Raw genomic sequence first — 17,570 nt, forward strand, 5'->3', positions numbered from 1 at the left:
CTTACACAGGCCTGCCACTGCAGCCTGAGTGAAATAACATCCACGTTATTTCACAGCCATTTACCACTGCACTTAAGTAACTTATAAGTCACCTATATGTCTAACCTTTACCTGGTAAAGGTTGGGTGCTAGGTTACTTAGTGTGGCACTAGCCAAGGTGCCCCCACATCGTTCAGGGCAAATTCCCCGGACTTTGTGAGTGCGGGGACACCATTTCACGCGTGCACTATACATAGGTCACTACCTATGTATAGCGTCACAATGGCAACTCCGAACATGGCCATGTAACATGTCTAAGATCATGGAATTGTCACCCCAATGCCATTCTGGCATTGGGGAGATAATTCCATGATCCCCCCAGTCTCTAGCACAGACCCGGGTACTGCCAAACTACCTTTCCCGGGGTTTCACTGCAGCTGCTGCTGCTGCCAACCCCTCAGACAGGTTTCTGCCCTCCTGGGGTCCAGCCAGGCCTGGCCCAGGAAGGCAGAACAAAGGACTTCCTCAGAGAGAGGGTGTTACACCCTCTTCCTTTGGAAAAAGGTGTCAGGGCTGGGGAGGAGTAGCCTTCCCCACCCTCTGGAAATGCTTTGATGGCACAGATGGTGCCCATCTCTGCATAAGCCAGTCTACACTGGTTCAGGGATCCCCCAGCCCTGCTCTGGTGTGAAACTGGACAAAGGAAAGGGGAGTGACCACTCCCCTGACCTGCACCTCCCAGGGGAGGTGCCCAGAGCTCCTCCAGTGTGCTCCAGACCTCTGCCATCTTGGAAACAGAGGTGCTGCTGGCACACTGGACTGCTCTGAGTGGCCAGTGCCAGCAGGTGACGTCAGAGACTCCTTCTGATATGCTCTTACCTGTGTTGCAGCCTATCCTCCTTCCTAGGTAGCCAAACCTCCTTTCCTGGCTATTTAGGGTCTCTGCTTTGGGGAATTGTTTAGATAACGAATGCAAGAGCTCATCAGAGTTCCTCTGCATCTCTCTCTTCACCTTCTGCCAAAGGATCGACCGCTGACTGCTCAGGACGCCTGCAAAACCGCAACAAAGTAGCAAAGACGACTACTGCAACCTTGTATCGCTGATCCTGCCGCCTTCTCGACTGTTTCCTGGTGGTGCATGCTCTGGGGGTAGCCTGCCTCCTCCCTGCACTAGCAGCTCTGAAGAAATCTCCTGTGGGTCGACAGAATCTTCCCCCTGCAACCCCAGGCAACAAAAGACTGCATCACTGGTCCTCTGGGTCCCCTCTCAGCACGACGAGCGTGGTCCCTGGAACTCAGCAACTCTGTCCAAGTGACTCCCACAGTCCAGTGACTCTTCAGTCGAAGTTTGGTGGAGGTAAGTCCTTGCCTCCCTACGCTAGACTGCATTGCTGGGTACCGCGTGATTTGCAGCTGCTCCAGCTCCTGTGCACTCTTCCAGGATTTCCTTTGTGCACAGCCAAGCCTGGGTCCCCAGCACTCTAACCTGCAGTACACAACCTCCTGAGTTGTCCTCTGGCGTCGTGAGACTCCCTTTTGTGTCTTCGGGTGAGCTCCGGTTCACTCCTCTTCGTAGTGCCTGTTCTGGTACTTTTGTGGGTGCTGCCTGTAGGAGGCTGGACTGCCTTGTAGTGAGTACCAAGGGGTACTTGCACCTTGCACCAGGCCCAGTTATCCCTTATTAGTGTATAGGGTGTCTAGCAGCTTAGGCTGATAGATAATGGTAGCTTAGCAGAGCAGCTTAGGCTGAACTAGGAGACGTGTGAAGCTACTACAGTACCACCTAGTGTCATATGCACAATATCATAAGAAAACACAATACACAGTTATACTAAAAATAAAGGTACTTTATTTTTATGACAATATGCCAAAGTATCTTAGAGTGTACCCTCAGTGAGAGGATAGGAAATATACACAAGATATATATACACAATAGCAAAAATATGCAGTATAGACTTAGGAAACAGTGCAAACAATGTATAGTTACAATAGGATGCAATGGGGAAACATAGGGATAGGGGCAACACAAACCATATACTCCAAAAGTGGAATGCAAACCACGAATGGACCCCAAACCTATGTGACCTTGTAGAGGGTCGCTGGGACTATTAGACAATAGTGAGAGTTAGCAAAATAACCCTCCCCAAGACCCTGAAAAGTGAGTGCAAAGTGCACTAAAGTTCCCCTAAGGACAAAAGAGTCGTGCTAGAGGAATAATGCAGGAAAGACACAAACCAGCAATGCAACAACTGTGGATTTCCAATCTAGGGTACCTGTGGAACAAGGGGACCAAGTCCAAAAGTCACAAGCAAGTCGGAGATGGGCAGATGCCCAGGAAATGCCAGCTGCGGGTGCAAAGAAGCTTCGACTGGACAAAAGAAGCTGAGGTTTCTGCAGGAACGAAAAGGGCTAGAGACTTTCCCTTTGGTGGACGGATCCCCCTCGCCTTGGAGAGTCGTGCAGAAGTATTTTCCCGCCGGACGGACGCCAACAAGCCTTGCTACACGCAAATCGTGCGTTTGGCGTTTTTGGACGCTGCTGGGGCCCAGGAGGGACCAGGAGCTTGCAAATTGGACCTGCAGAGAGAAGGGACGTCGATCAAGACAAAGAGCCCTCACTGAAGCAGGTAGCACCCGGAGAAGTGCCAGAAATAGGCACTACGAGGATGCGTGAAATGGTGCTCGCCGAAGTTGCACAAAGGAGTCCCACGTCGCCGGAGACCAAGTTAGAAAGTCGTGCAATGCAGGTTAGAGTGCCGTGGACCCAGGCTTGGCTGTGCACAAAGGATTTCCGCCGGAAGTGCACAGGGGCCGGAGTAGCTGCAAAGTCGCGGTTCCCAGCAATGCAGCCCAGCGAGGTGAGGCAAGGACTTACCTCCACCAAACTTGGACTGAAGAGTCACTGGACTGTGGGGGTCACTTGGACAGAGTCGCTGGATTCGAGGGACCTCGCTCGTCGTGCTGAGAGGAGACCCAAGGGACCGGTAATGCAGCTTTTTGGTGCCTGCGGTTGCAGGGGGAAGATTCCGTCGACCCACGGGAGATTTCTTCGGAGCTTCTGGTGCAGAGAGGAGGCAGGCTACCCCCACAGCATGCACAAGCAGGAAAACAGTCGAGAAGGCGGCAGGATCAGCGTTACAGAGTTGCAGTAGTCGTCTTTGCTACTATGTTGCAGGTTTGCAGGCTTCCAGCGCGGTCAGCGGTCGATTCCTTATCAGAAGGTGAAGAGAGAGATGCAGAGGAACTCGGCTGAGCTCATGCATTCGTTATCTGAAGTTTCCCCAGAGACAGAGACCCTAAATAGCCAGAAAAGAGGGTTTGGCTACCTAGGAGAGAGGATAGGCTACTAACACCTGAAGGAGCCTATTAGCAGGAGTCTCTGACGTCACCTGGTGGCACTGGCCACTCAGAGCAGTCCAGTGTGCCAGCAGCACCTCTGTTTCCAAGATGGCAGAGGTCTGGAGCACACTGGAGGAGCTCTGGACACCTCCCAGGGGAGGTGCAGGTCAGGGGAGTGGTCACTCCCCTTTCCTTTGTCCAGTTTCGCGCCAGAGCAGGGGCTAAGGGGTCCCTGAACCGGTGTAGACTGGCTTATGCAGAATTGGGCACCTCTGTGCCCAACAAAGCATTTCCAGAGGCTGGGGGAGGCTACTCCTCCCCTGCCTTCACACCATTTTCCAAAGGGAGAGGGTGTCACACCCTCTCTCATAGGAAGTTCTTTGTTCTGCCATCCTGGGCCAGGCCTGGCTGGACCCCAGGAGGGCAGCTGCCTGTCTGAGGGGTTGGCAGCAGCAGCAGCTGCAGTGAAACCCCAGGAAGGGCAGTCTGGCAGTACCAGGGTCTGTGCTACAGACCACTGGGATCATGGAATTGTACCAACAATGCCAGGATGGCATAGAGGGGGCAATTCCATGATCATAGACATGTTACATGGCCATATTCAGAGTTACCATGGTGAAGCTACATATAGGTAGTGACCTATATGTAGTGCACGCGTGTAATGGTGTCCCCGCACTCACAAAGTTCAGGGAATTGGCTCTGAACAATGTGGGGGCACCTTGGCTAGTGCCAGGGTGCCCTCACACTAAGTAACTTTGCACCTAACCTTTACCAGGTAAAGTTTAGACATATAGGTGACTTATAAGTTACTTAAGTGCAGTGTAAAATGGCTGTGAAATAACGTGGACGTTATTTCACTCAGGCTGCAGTGGCAGGCCTGTGTAAGAATTGTCAGAGCTCCCTATGGGTGGCAAAAGAAATGCTGCAGCCCATAGGGATCTCCTGGAACCCCAATACCCTGGGTACCTCAGTACCATATACTAGGGAATTATAAGGGTGTTCCAGTAAGCCAATGTAAATTGGTAAAAATGGTCACTAGCCTGTCAGTGACAATTTGGAAAGAAATGAGAGAGCATAACCACTGAGGTTCTGGTTAGCAGAGCCTCAGTGAGACAGTTAGGCACCACACAGGGAACATATACATGCACACCTATGAGCACTGGGGCCCTGTGTGACAGGGTCCCAGTGACACATACATATAGGCCACAAACCTATGAGCACTGGGGTCCTGACCAGCAGGATCCCAGTGACACATAACAACCATACTGAAAACATAGTGTTTTCACTATGAGCACTGAGGCCTGGCTATCAGGATCCCAGTGAGACAGTGAAAACAGTGACAAACACCCTGACATACACTCACAAACAGGCCAAAAGTGGGGGTAACAAGGCTAGAAAGAGGCTACCTTCTCACACTGCCTGCTTCTGTGAGGGCTCCCTGACTTGCTGGGCGCCCCCTCTGTCTCCTCATCCAAGTGGCGACTTCCTGGTCCCTCCTGGGCCACAGCAGCATCCAAAAACCCTAACCGTGACCCTTGCAGCTAGCAAGGCTAGTTTGCGGTCATTCTGCGTGGGAACACCTCTGCAAGCTTCTACACGACGTGGGACATCCATCCTCCAAAGGGGAAGTTTCGAGCCCTCTTCGTTCTTGCAAAATCCACAGCTTCTACCATCCGGTGGCAGCTCCTTTGCACCCTCAGCTGACATTTCCTGGGCATCTGCCCAATCTCGACTTTGTCGCGACTCTTGGATTTGGTCCCCTTGTTCCACAGGTACTCTTGTCTTCAAATCCACTTTGGTTGCATTGCTGGTGTTGGTCTTCCTTGCAGAATTCCCCTATCACGACTTCTGTGCTCTCTGGGGAATATAGGTGCACTTTACACCTACTTTTCAGGGTCTTGGGGTGGGCTATTCTTCTAACCCTCACTGTTTTCTTACAGCCCCAGCGACCCTCTACAAGCTCACATAAGTTTGGGGTCCATTTGTGTTCCACTTTTGGAGTATATCGTTTGTGTTGCCCCTATACCTATGTGCTCCTATTGCAATCTACTGTAACTTTACATTGCTTGCATTACTTCCTTTTGCTATTACTGCATATTTTTGGTATTGTGTACATATATCTTGTGTATATTTGGCATCCTCATACTGAGGGTACTCACTGAGATACTTTTGGCATATTGTCATAAAAATAAAGTACCTTTATTTTTAGTATATCTGTGTATTGTGTTTTCTTATGATATTGTGAATATGACACCAGTGGTATAGTAGGAGCTTTGCATGTCTCCTAGTTCAGCCTAAGCTGCTCTGCTATAGCTACCTTCTATCAGCCTAAGCTGCTAGAAACACCTCTTCTACACTAATAAGGGATAACTGGACCTGGTACAGAGTGTAAGTACCCCTTGGTACCCACTACAAGCCAGGCCAGCCTCCTACATTGGTTGTGCAGCGGTGGGATAAGTACTTGCAACTACTTACCACTTTGTCATTGTGTACTTTTCATAAGAAAATAATATACAAAACAAGTTCAGTGTATGTACACCTAACCAATCAGTTTTGCTTTTCTTCTCTTACACTATCTGCTAAGTGCTGAAAAGTACTCTTAAACTTTCAAAAGTTTCTAAAAAGTTGAAAAAGGTTTTTTTTCTGTTTCTTAAAAAGTCCTGAAACTTTTTATTTCTTTTATCTGTCCCTAAACCTTTTTCTATCATGTCTGATGTAGGAACTTTTCTTGATCTGGTCAGCTCAGCTTATGACCACCTTAACTGGAAGGGTTTAAGGAGTCTCTGCATTGATAGAGGTTTAGGGGTGGGGAAGAATCCCTCTAGAGAATTGTTATCTAACATGCTTATTGCGAATGGTAAGGCCTTAGCTGGCACATCCATTGAGAAGTTAGGAGATGGTTCACACTCTGACTCAGGGGCACCCCCAGTAAGAGTGTTAGATGGTGACCTTCCCAGCCTGCCCCTTAGCAGACCACCTAGCATAGCTGGTACTAATGTGAGCTCACATCACAGTAGGGATGTTATTCCTGCAGGCCAGGTTGTTAGGGTGCCAACTGTTAGGGACAGGTCTCCCTCTGTTCATTCACATCATTCTTCTGTGTCAAAGCATGCCCAACCCACCCACCCTGATCACAGATTGTTAGAAAGGGAACTCAATAGATTGAGAGTGGAGGAGTCCAGGCTGAAGCTTAAACAGCAACAGCTGGCTCTAGACAGGGAATCTTTAGACTTAGAAAAAGAAAGACAGAGGTTGGGGTTAGGTCCCCATGGTGGCAGCAGCAGTATTCCAGATAGTAATCCTGTGAAAGAGCATGATTCTAGGAATCTGCATAAGATAGTTCCCCCTTACAAGGAGGGGGATGACATTAACAAGTGGTTTGCTGCACTTGAGAGGGCCTGTGTTGTACAGGGGGTCCCTCAAAGGGAGTGGGCTGCTATCCTATGGCTATCTTTCAGTGGAAAGGGTAGGGATAGGCTCCTTACTATGAAGGAAAGTGATGCCAATAATTTTACAGTTTTGAAGAATGCACTCTTGGATGGATTTGGCTTAACTACTGAACAATACAGGATTAAGTTCAGAGAAACCAGAAAAGAGTCCTCACAAGACTGGGTAGACTTTGTTGACTATTCAGTGAAGGCCTTGGAGGGGTGGTTACATGGCAGTAAAGTTTCTGACTATGAAAGCCTGTATAATCTGATCCTGAGAGAGCATATTCTGAATAACTGTGTGTCTGATTTGTTACACCAATATCTAGTGGACTCAGATCTGACCTCTCCCCAAGAATTGGGAAAGAAGGCATACAAATGGGTCAGAACAAGAGTGAACAGAAAAGTTCATACAGGGGTGACAAGGATGGCAAGAAGAAGGATGGTAAGTCTTCAGACAAGGGTGGGGACAAATCTAAAAATGAGTCTTCATCAGGCCTACAAAAACACTCTGGTGGGGGTGGCGGGTCCAAATCCTCTTCTAATCAAGTAAAGAAACCATGGTGCTATTTATGTAAAGTAAAAGGCAATTGGACAACGGATGCCAGTTGTCCAAAGAAAAGCACCAAGCCTCCCACTACCACAACCCCTACTGCAACTCCTAGTGTCCCTAGTAATAGCAGTGGTGGTGGGAGCAAACCAACTAATAGCCAATCTAAGGGAGTAGCTGGGCTCACTTTTGGTAATTTAGTTGGGGTTGGTCTTGTTAGGGAGACCACAGAGGCTGTGCTAGTCTCTGAAGGTGCCATTGATTTGGCCACCTTGGTTGCTTGTCCCCTTAATATGGATAAGTACAAGCAACTTCCCCTAATAAATGGTGTTGAGGTTCAGGCCTACAGGGACACAGGTGCCAGTGTTACCATGGTAATAGAGAAACTGGTACACCCTGAACAACACCTACTTGGTCACCAGTACCAAGTGAAAGACGCTCATAACAACACTCTTAGCCACCCCATGGCTGTTGTAAATCTCAACTGGGGGGGGTTACTGGCCCAAAGAAAGTTGTGGTTGCCTCAGATTTACCTGTAGACTGTCTACTAGGGAACGATTTAGAGACATCAGCTTGGGCAGAAGTGGAGTTGGAGGCTCATGCAGCAATGCTGGGCATTCATGGGCATATTTTTGCTTTGACAAGGGCTCAGGCCAAAAAGCAAAAAGGACAGGGTGACTTGGATCCTGGAACAATGGACCAAGTGTTCCCTAAAGCTAGGGTTAGTAAGGGTAAATCCCTACCCACTATCCCTCCCTCTACAGATGATTCGACTTCTGAGGAAGAAGAATTTGCCCCCTGTGCAGAACCTTCCCCAGAGGAGCTAGAAGCAGACACTGCTAAGCCTTTGGGTGGAGGGGGGCCTGCCAGGGAGGAGTTGAGTGTGGCACAGCAATCCTGTCCCACATTAGAGGGTCTAAGACAGCAAGCTGTCAAAAAGCAAAATGGGGATGTCAGTGACTCACATAGAGTTTACTGGGAGGACAACCTCTTGTATACAGAGGCAAGGGATCCAAAACCTGGAGCAGCCAGGAGATGGGTCATTCCTCTGCAATACAGAGAGTTCCTCCTAACTCTGGCACACGACATTTCCTTGACTGGACATTTGGGTCAAATTAAAACATTGGAAAGGCTTGTCCCCCTGTTTCATTGGCATAGGATGTCAGAGGACACAAAAGACTTTTGTAAGTCCTGTGTGACCTGCCAAGCCAGTGGCAAGACTGGTGGCACACCAAAGGCTCCCCTTATTCCACTACCTGTGGTTGGGGTCCCTTTTGAAAGGGTAGGGGTTGACATAGTTGGTCCCCTTGACCCTCCTACTGCTTCAGGCTATAGGTTTATCTTGGTGGTAGTGGACCATGCCACAAGATATCCTGAAGCAATTCCTCTAAGGACCACTACAGCACCTGCAGTGGCAAAAGCCCTCCTGGGAATCTTTTCCAGGGTGGGTTTCCCAAAAGAGGTGGTATCAGACAGGGGTAGCAACTTTATGTCTGCATACTTGAAGGCCATGTGGAAGGAATGTGGTGTAACATACAAATTCACCACACCTTATCATCCACAAACAAATGGACTGGTAGAGAGGTTTAATAAAACTCTCAAAGGAATGATAATGGGACTCCCTGAAAAACTCAGGAGGAGATGGGATGTCCTCTTACCTTGCCTCCTTTTTTCTTACAGGGAGGTACCCCAGAAAGGAGTGGGCTTCAGCCCCTTTGAACTCCTATTTGGACACCCTGTAAGAGGTCCCCTAACACTTGTAAAGGAGGGTTGGGAACAACCTTTAAAAGCTCCTAAGCAAGACATAGTGGACTATGTACTCGGCCTAAGATCCAGAATGGCTGAGTACATGAAAAAGACCAGTAAAAACCTTCAGGCCAGCCAAGAACTCCAAAAGCAATGGCATGACCAGAAGGCTGTTCTGATTCAGTACCAACCAGGACAGTAGGTGTGGGTCTTGGAGCCTGTGGCCCCAAGAGCACTCCAAGACAAATGGAGTGGACCCCACATCATTGTTGAAAAGAAGGGAGAAGTCACCTACTTGGTTGACTTGGGCACTGCCAGGAGTCCCCTTAGGGTGCTCCATGTCAATCGCCCAAAACCCTACTATGACAGGGCTGATCTCACCCTGCTCATGGCAACAGATGAAGGACAGGAAGAAGAAAGTGACCCTCTCCCTGATCTCTTCTCTTCCACAGAACAAGATGCTCTAGTGGAAGGTGTAGTTTTGGCAGACTGTCTTACTGCTGAGCAGAAAGACGACTGCATAAATCTCCTAGGTCAGTTTTCTGAACTCTTTTCTACTGTGCCAGGCACCACTTCTTGGTGTGAGCACACTATAGATACTGGAGACAGCATGCCTGTCAAAATTAAGATCTATAGGCAGCGTGACCATGTCAGGGAGTGCATAAAACAAGAGGTTCAGAAAATGCTTGAACTGGGAGTGGTTGAACATTCTGAAAGCCCATGGGCCTCTCCTGTGGTGCTTGTACCAAAGCCTAACTCTAAAGATGGGAAAAGAGAGATGAGGTTTTGTGTAGATTACAGAGGTCTCAACCAGGTAACTAAAACTGATGCTCACCCTATACCCAGGGCAGATGAGCTCATAGATACACTGGCATCTGCCAAGTATCTAAGCACGTTTGATTTGACTGCAGGGTATTGGCAGATCAAGTCATCAGAGGATGTTAAAGCAAAAACTGCATTTTCGACTACTGGAGGGCACTACCAATTCACAGTAATGCCCTTTGGTTTTAAAAATGCACCTGCCACTTTTCAGAGGTTGGTAAATACAGTCCTGCAGGGGTTGGAGTCTTTTAGTGCAGCATATCTGGACGATATAGCTGTCTTTAGCTCAACCTGGGATGATCACCTGGTCCACCTGTGGAACGTTTTGGAGGCCCTGCCATAGGCAGGCCTCACTATCAAGGCTTCAAAGTGCCAGATAGGGCAGGGGAAAGTGGTTTATCTGGGACACCTCGTAGGTGGAGAACAGATTGCACCACTTCAGGGGAAAATCCAAACTATCATAGATTGGGTTCCCCCTACAACTCAGACCCAGGTGAGAGCCTTCTTAGGCCTCACTGGGTATTACAGGAGGTTCATTAAGAACTATTCCTCCATTGCAGCCCCACTTAATGACCTCACATCTAAGAAAATGCCTAAAAAGGTATTGTGGACAGCTAGCTGTCAGAAAGCTTTTGAGGAGCTGAAACAGGCCATGTGCACTGCACCTGTCCTAAAAAGCCCATGTTACTCCAAAAAATTCATTGTTCAAACTGATGCATCTGAATTAGGGGCAGTCTTATCACAACTCAATTCTGAGGGCCAGGATCAACCTGTTGCTTTTATCAGCAGGAGGTTGACCCCTAGAGAAAAGCGTTGGTCTGCCATAGATATGGAGGCCTTTGCTGTGGTCTGGGCACTGAAGAAGTTGAGGCCATACCTGTTTGGCACTCACTTCATTGTTCAGACAGACCACAAACCTCTACTTTGGTTAAAACAAATGAAAGGTGAAAAGACTAAATTGTTGAGGTGGTCCATAACTCTACAGGGAATGGACTATACAGTGGAACATAGACCTGGGAGTACCCACTCCAATGCAGATAGACTCTCCAGATATTTCCACTTAGACAATGGAGACTCATCAGGTCATGGCTAGTCTTATTGTCCTTCGTTTGGGGGGGGGGTTGTGTAGGAAAGTACCATCTTGCCTGGCATGTTACCCCCATATTTCACTGTATATATGTTGTTTTAGTGTATGTGTCACTGGGACCCTGCCAGCCAGGGCCCCAGTGCTCATAAGTGTGCCCTGTATATGTTCCCTGTGTGATCACTAACTGTCTCACTGAGGCTTTGCTAACCAGAACCTCAGTGGTTATGCTCTCTCTGCTTTCCAAATTGTCACTAACAGGCTAGTGACCAATTTCACCAATTCACATTGGAATACTGGAACACCCTTACAATTCCCTAGTATATGGTACTGAGGTACCCAGGGTAATGGGGTTCCAGGAGATCCCTATGGGCTGCAGCATTTCTTTTGCCACCCATAGGGAGCTCTGACAATTCCTACACAGGCCTGCCACTGCAGCCTGAGTGAAATAACGTCCACGTTATTTCACAGCCATTTACCACTGCACTTAAGTAACTTATAAGTCACCTATATGTCTAACCTTTACCTGGTAAAGGTTGGGTGCTAAGTTACTTAGTGTGTGGGCACCCTGGCCCTAGCCAAGGTGCACCCACATCGTTCAGGGCAAATTCCCCGGACTTTGTGAGTGCGGGGACACCATTTCACGCGTGCACTATACATAGGTCACTACCTATGTATAGCGTCACAATGGTAACTCCGAACATGGCCATGTAACATGTCTAAGATCATGGAATTGTCACCCCAATGCCATTCTGGCATTGGGGAGACAATTCCATGATCCCCCGAGTCTCTAGCACAGACCTGGGTACTGCCAAACTACCTTTCCCGGGGTTTCACTGCAGCTGCTGCTGCTGCCAACCCCTCAGACAGGTTTCTGCCCTCCTTGGGTCCAGCCAGGCCTGGCCCAGGAAGGCAGAACAAAGGACTTCGTCAGAGAGAGGGTGTTACACCCTCTCCCTTTGGAAAAAGGTGTCAGGGCTGGGGAGGAGTAGCCTCCCCCAGCCTCTGGAAATGCTTTGATGGGCACAGATGGTGCCCATCTCTGCATAAGCCAGTCTACACCGGTTCAGGGATCCCCCAGCCCTACTCTGGTACGAAACTGGACAAAGGAAAGGGGAGCCTCCAGACCTCTGGCATCTTGGAAACAGAGGTGCTGCTGGCACACTGGACTGCTCTGAGTGGCCAGTGCCAGCAGGTGACGTCAGAGACTCCTTCTGATAGGCTCTTACCTGTGTTGCTAGCCTATCCTCCTTCCTAGGTAGCCAAACCTCCTTTCTTGGGTATTTAGGGTCTCTGCTTTGGGGAATTCTTTAGATAACGAATGCAAGAGCTCATCAGAGTTCCTCTGCATCTCTCTCTTCACCTTCTGCCAAAGGATCGACCGCTGACTGCTCAGGATGCCTGCAAAACCGCAACAAAGTAGCAAAGATGACTACTGCAACCTTGTATCGCTGATCCTGCCGCCTTCTCAACTGTTTCCTGGTGGTGCATGCTCTGAGGGTAGCCTGCCTCCTCCCTGCACTAGGAGCTCTGAAGAAATCTCCCGTGGGTCGACGGAATCTTCCCCCTGCAACCGCAGGCAACAAAAGACTGCATCACTGGTCCTCTGGGTCCCCTCTCAGCACGACGAGCGTGGTCCCTGGAACTCAGCAACTCTGTCCAAGTGACTCCCACAGTCCAGTGACTCTTCAGTCCAAGTTTGGTGGAGGTAAGTCCTTGCCTCCCCACGCTAGACTGCATTGCTGGGTACTGCGTGATTTGCAGCTGCTCCGGCTCCTGTGCACTCTTCCAGGATTTCCTTTGTGCACAGCCAAGCCTGGGTCCCCAGCACTCTAACCTGCAGTGCACAACCTCCTGAGTTGTCCTCCGGTGTCGTGGGACTCCCTTTTGTGCCTTTGGGTGAGCTCCGGTTCACTCCTCTTCGTAGTGCCTGTTCCAGTACTTCTGTGGGTGCTGCCTGCTTCTGTGAGGGCTCCCTGACTTGCTAGGCGCCCCCTCTGTCTCCTCATCCAAGTGGCGACATCCTGGTCCCTCCTGGGCCACAGCAGCATCCAAAAACCCTAACCGTGACCCTTGCAGCTAGCAAGGCTTGTGTGTGGTCTTTCTGCGTGGGAACACCTCTGCAAGCTTTTACACGACGTGGGACATCCATCCTCCAAAGGGGAACTTTCTAGCCCTCTTCGTTCTTGCAGAATCCACAGCTTCTACCATCCAGTGGCAGCTCCTTTGCACCCTCAGCTGGCATTTCCTGGGCATCTGCCCAATCTCGACTTTGTCGCGACTCTTGGACTTGGTCCCCTTGTTCCACAGGTACTCTCGTCCGGAAATCCACTTTGGTTGCATTGCTGGTGTTGGTCTTCCTTGCAGAATTCCCCTATCACGACTTATGTGCTCTCTGGGGAATAGAGGTGCACTTTACACCTACTTTTCAGGTTATTGGGGTGGGCTATTCTTCTAACCCTCACTGTTTTCTTACAGCCCCAGTGACCCTCTACAAGCTCACATAGGTTTGGGGTCCATTCGTGATTCGTATTCCACTTTTGGAGTATATGGTTTGTGTTGCCCCTATACCTATGTGCTCCTATTGCAATCTACTGTAACTTTACATTGCTTGCATTACTTCCTTTTGCTATTACTGCATATTTTTGGTATTGTGTACATATATCTTGTGTACATTTGGCATCCTCATACTGAGGGTACTCACTGAGATACTTTTGGCATATTGTCATAAAAATAAAGTACCTTTATTTTTAGTATATCTGTGTATTGTGTTTTCTTATGATATTGTGCATATGACACCAGTGGTATAGTAGGAGCTTTGCATGTCTCCTACTTCAGCCTAAGCTGCTCTGCTATAGCTACCTTCTATCAGCCTAAGCTGCTAGAAACACCTCTTCTACACTAATAAGGGATAACTGGACCTGGTACAGAGTGTAAGTACCCCTTGGTACCCACTACAAGCCAGGCCAGCCTCCTACAAGTATACCAAATTTTACATCACATCACCCCTCATAATAAGTAAAGCATAGTCAAATTGTATCACTGTGTACTAAACCAGATATCACCGTACTATGACATACTCAATCCAGAAACTCATCACAACCTGCTACTCAAAACATCTGTACACTTTATTGTACCAAATCACTACATACTAAACTAAGGGCCTCATTAACGAGGCCCATGGTGCGGGGCAGTGCAGCAACTGCCTTGCCACACAACCCTGCGCCACCAGGAAAAGGCAGAAATCCACTGTATCTACAAGAAAAGGTGCATTTCTGTCCTCACCCCCTGCAATGACCCACAAATAGCTGCCAACAAAAGGCACCCTTGCACCATGGTACAAGGATACCTTTGTTGCGGGTAGGATTGTTTTTGTGCAGCAAGGGACACCTTCCTGCAAAAAAACAATCACAAGAGGTGTTTTCATCTTTCTATGTATGCTGCAGAATGCTGCACACATAAAAAGAGGGGAAAACGAGGAGAAATACAGATATTTTTCCCTGTTGCATCATTCTTATGCCACCCGTGGGGGCTTGTAAGTCTGGGAATTCATTAGATTCCTTTGGGTTCCATGGATTTTGTGTGGTAACACCCCAAGCAACACCCATGGTACGCCCCTTTCACACAGTGTTATGCTTGAAAGGGGGACATTTTTACAGGGCCATAAAAAGCCATGCAAAGTGGCTTTGTGTGGCCTTGTAAATATGGGCTGGGAAAATGCACCACCGGAGCAGCAAAAAAATGACACTCCACTGGCACGTGTGCCACTAGAGCCTCGTAATTGAGGTCCTAAATCTCAATAAATCATCTAACCTTCACCTACCTCACCTCATGCTACTTCCCGCTATGAGACACACTATCGCAGCTGGCCATACCTATATACTTACACATCTTTCTCCACACCATTTCTCACCGAATCTTTTGATAGCATACCATATATTAAGGTTTGATAACATCATCACCAAATCATGCTGTATAATACTATATACTAGTAAAACCAACTGATCACATTTGACTCAGAGTGGAATCATACCAGACTTTACCTCAGCATACAACACTGCAATATACCGTGTGTTCAAGCTTTGTTTTCAAGATCCTGACACATTTCTCTTCTTCATGTTGCCTTCATTTCAGCCACAAATATGAATAATGTACATTTTTTTATATGAATGATCTTTACTTCACATTTGTCCTCATTAATTCCAGGGTCCTAATTGACTAAACTATTTGTATGTTTATGTTTGGCTAACAAACGCATCCATTCGTTTGCAGTAGTGCAAACATACTTTTGAATTGACAAACGCTGGTCTGGCACTCCGCAAAGGACTTACTCATACAAAGATTTTCATGCGAGTACCTGTGCTCTCAAGCAAAGAGTTGGCACTTCAGGGCTGTAATGCCCTATACGTTTGTGCACACCTTCTAACTATCATTGTTTGAGATTAACTGCTAATAAGGGGAGATGTAAACCCCTTTCTGCAGTCGAAAAATATTGGTGAAGAAGAAGAGAAACGCTGTTTCCCCATGGGAAACCAGTGCTTAATTTGTGCCTGTTGTTTTCGGTGCGCAGCACCGGCACTTATTTTTGAGAGTCGGCACTTATTTTTCTGTCTCAAGCATTTACTGCGTTTACTGTATGGGAAAGACGGAGGAATAGAAAAACGAAAAAGCGTCACAGGGGTAGATAGCAGAAAGCTGCAAGAGTGAGGCTGAAGGGGCAGCGAGTGGCTTTGGATGGATTGAAGAGGCCCGTGATGGCGTCACGATTACGCTGCCTCAGTATTCGTGTTCTCACATTTAATTGCAGCAGAGGCGTGTGTATGAGGAGGCCATTGGGCACAGGCGTGTTTTTACTTACAAATTAAGCGTTTCGGGAAATAATATTTTAAGATTGTAGAAAAAGGTAAAAAAGCAGATTATTTTGTGGGACTATATATATATGCTTATATTTGCTCATGTAAAAATTGAAGTGTAGGAAAGTACCATCTTGCCTGGCATGTTACCCCCATTTTTCACTGTATATATGTTGTTTTAGTTGTATGTGTCACTGGGACCCTGGTAACCCAGGGCCCCAGTGCTCATAAGTGTGCCTGAATGTGTTACCTGTGTAGTGACTAACTGTCTCACTGAGGCTCTGCTAATCAGAACCTCAGTGGTTATGCTCTCTCATTTCTTTCCAAATTGTCACTAACAGGCTAGTGACCATTTTTACCAATTTACATTGGCTTACTGGAACACCCTTATAATTCCCTAGTATATGGTACTGAGGTACCCAGGGTATTGGGGTTCCAGGAGATCCCTATGGGCTGCAGCATTTCTTTTGCCACCCATAGGGAGCTCTGACAATTCTTACACAGGCCTGCCACTGCAGCCTGAGTGAAATAACATCCACGTTATTTCACAGCCATTTTACACTGCACTTAAGTAACTTATAAGTCACCTATATGTCTAACCTTTACCTGGTAGAGGTTAGGTGCAAAGTTACTTAGTGTGAGGGCACCCTGGCACTAGCCAAGGTGCCCCCACATTGTTCAGAGCCAATTCCCTGAACTTTGTGAGTGCGGGGACACCATTACACGCGTGCACTACATATAGGTCACTACCTATATGTAGCTTCACAATGGTAACTCAGAATATGGCCATGTAACATGTCTATGATCATGGAATTGCCCCCTCTATGCCATCCTGGCATTGTTGGTACAATTCCACGATCCCAGTGGTCTGTAGCACAGACCCTGGTACTGCCAAACTGCCCTTCCTGGGGTTTCACTGCAGCTGCTGCTGCTGCCAACCCCTCAGACAGGCATCTGCCCTCCTGGGGTCCAGCCAGGCCTGGCCCAGGATGGCAGAACAAAGAACTTCCTCTGAGAGAGGGTGTGACACCCTCTCCCTTTGGAAAATGGTGTGAAGGCAGGGGAGGAGTAGCCTCCCCCAGCCTCTGGAAATGCTTTGTTGGGCACAGAGGTGCCCAATTCTGCATAAGCCAGTCTACACCGGTTCAGGGACCCCTTAGCCCCTGCTCTGGCGCAAAACTGGACAAAGGAAAGGGGAGTGACCACTCCCCTGACCTGCACCTCCCCTGGGAGGTGTCCAGAGCTCCTCCAGTGTGCTCCAGACCTCTGCCATCTTGGAAACAGAGGTGCTGCTGGCACACTGGACTGCTCTGAGTGGCCAGTGCCACCAGGTGACGTCAGAGACTCCTGCTGATAGGCTCCTTCAGGTGTTAGTAGCCTATCCTCTCTCCTAGGTAGCCAAACCCTCTTTTCTGGCTATTTAGGGTCTCTGTCTCTGGGGAAACTTCAGATAACGAATGCAAGAGCTCATCCGAGTTCCTCTGCATCTCTCTCTTCACCTTCTGATAAGGAATCGACTGCTGACCGCGCTGGAAGCCTGCAAACCTGCAACATAGTAGCAAAGACGACTACTGCAACTCTGTAACGCTGATCCTGCCGCCTTCTCGACTGTTTTCCTGCTTGTGCATGCTGTGGGGGTAGCCTGCCTCCTCTCTGCACCAGAAGCTCAGAAGAAATCTCCCGTGGGTCGACGGAATCTTCCCCCTGCAACCGCAGGCACCAAAAAGCTGCATTACCGGTCCCTTGGGTCTCCTCTCAGCAAGACGAGCG

This window comes from Pleurodeles waltl, chromosome 6 (genome assembly GCF_031143425.1).
Source record: "Pleurodeles waltl isolate 20211129_DDA chromosome 6, aPleWal1.hap1.20221129, whole genome shotgun sequence".
Taxonomy (NCBI): domain Eukaryota; kingdom Metazoa; phylum Chordata; class Amphibia; order Caudata; family Salamandridae; genus Pleurodeles; species Pleurodeles waltl.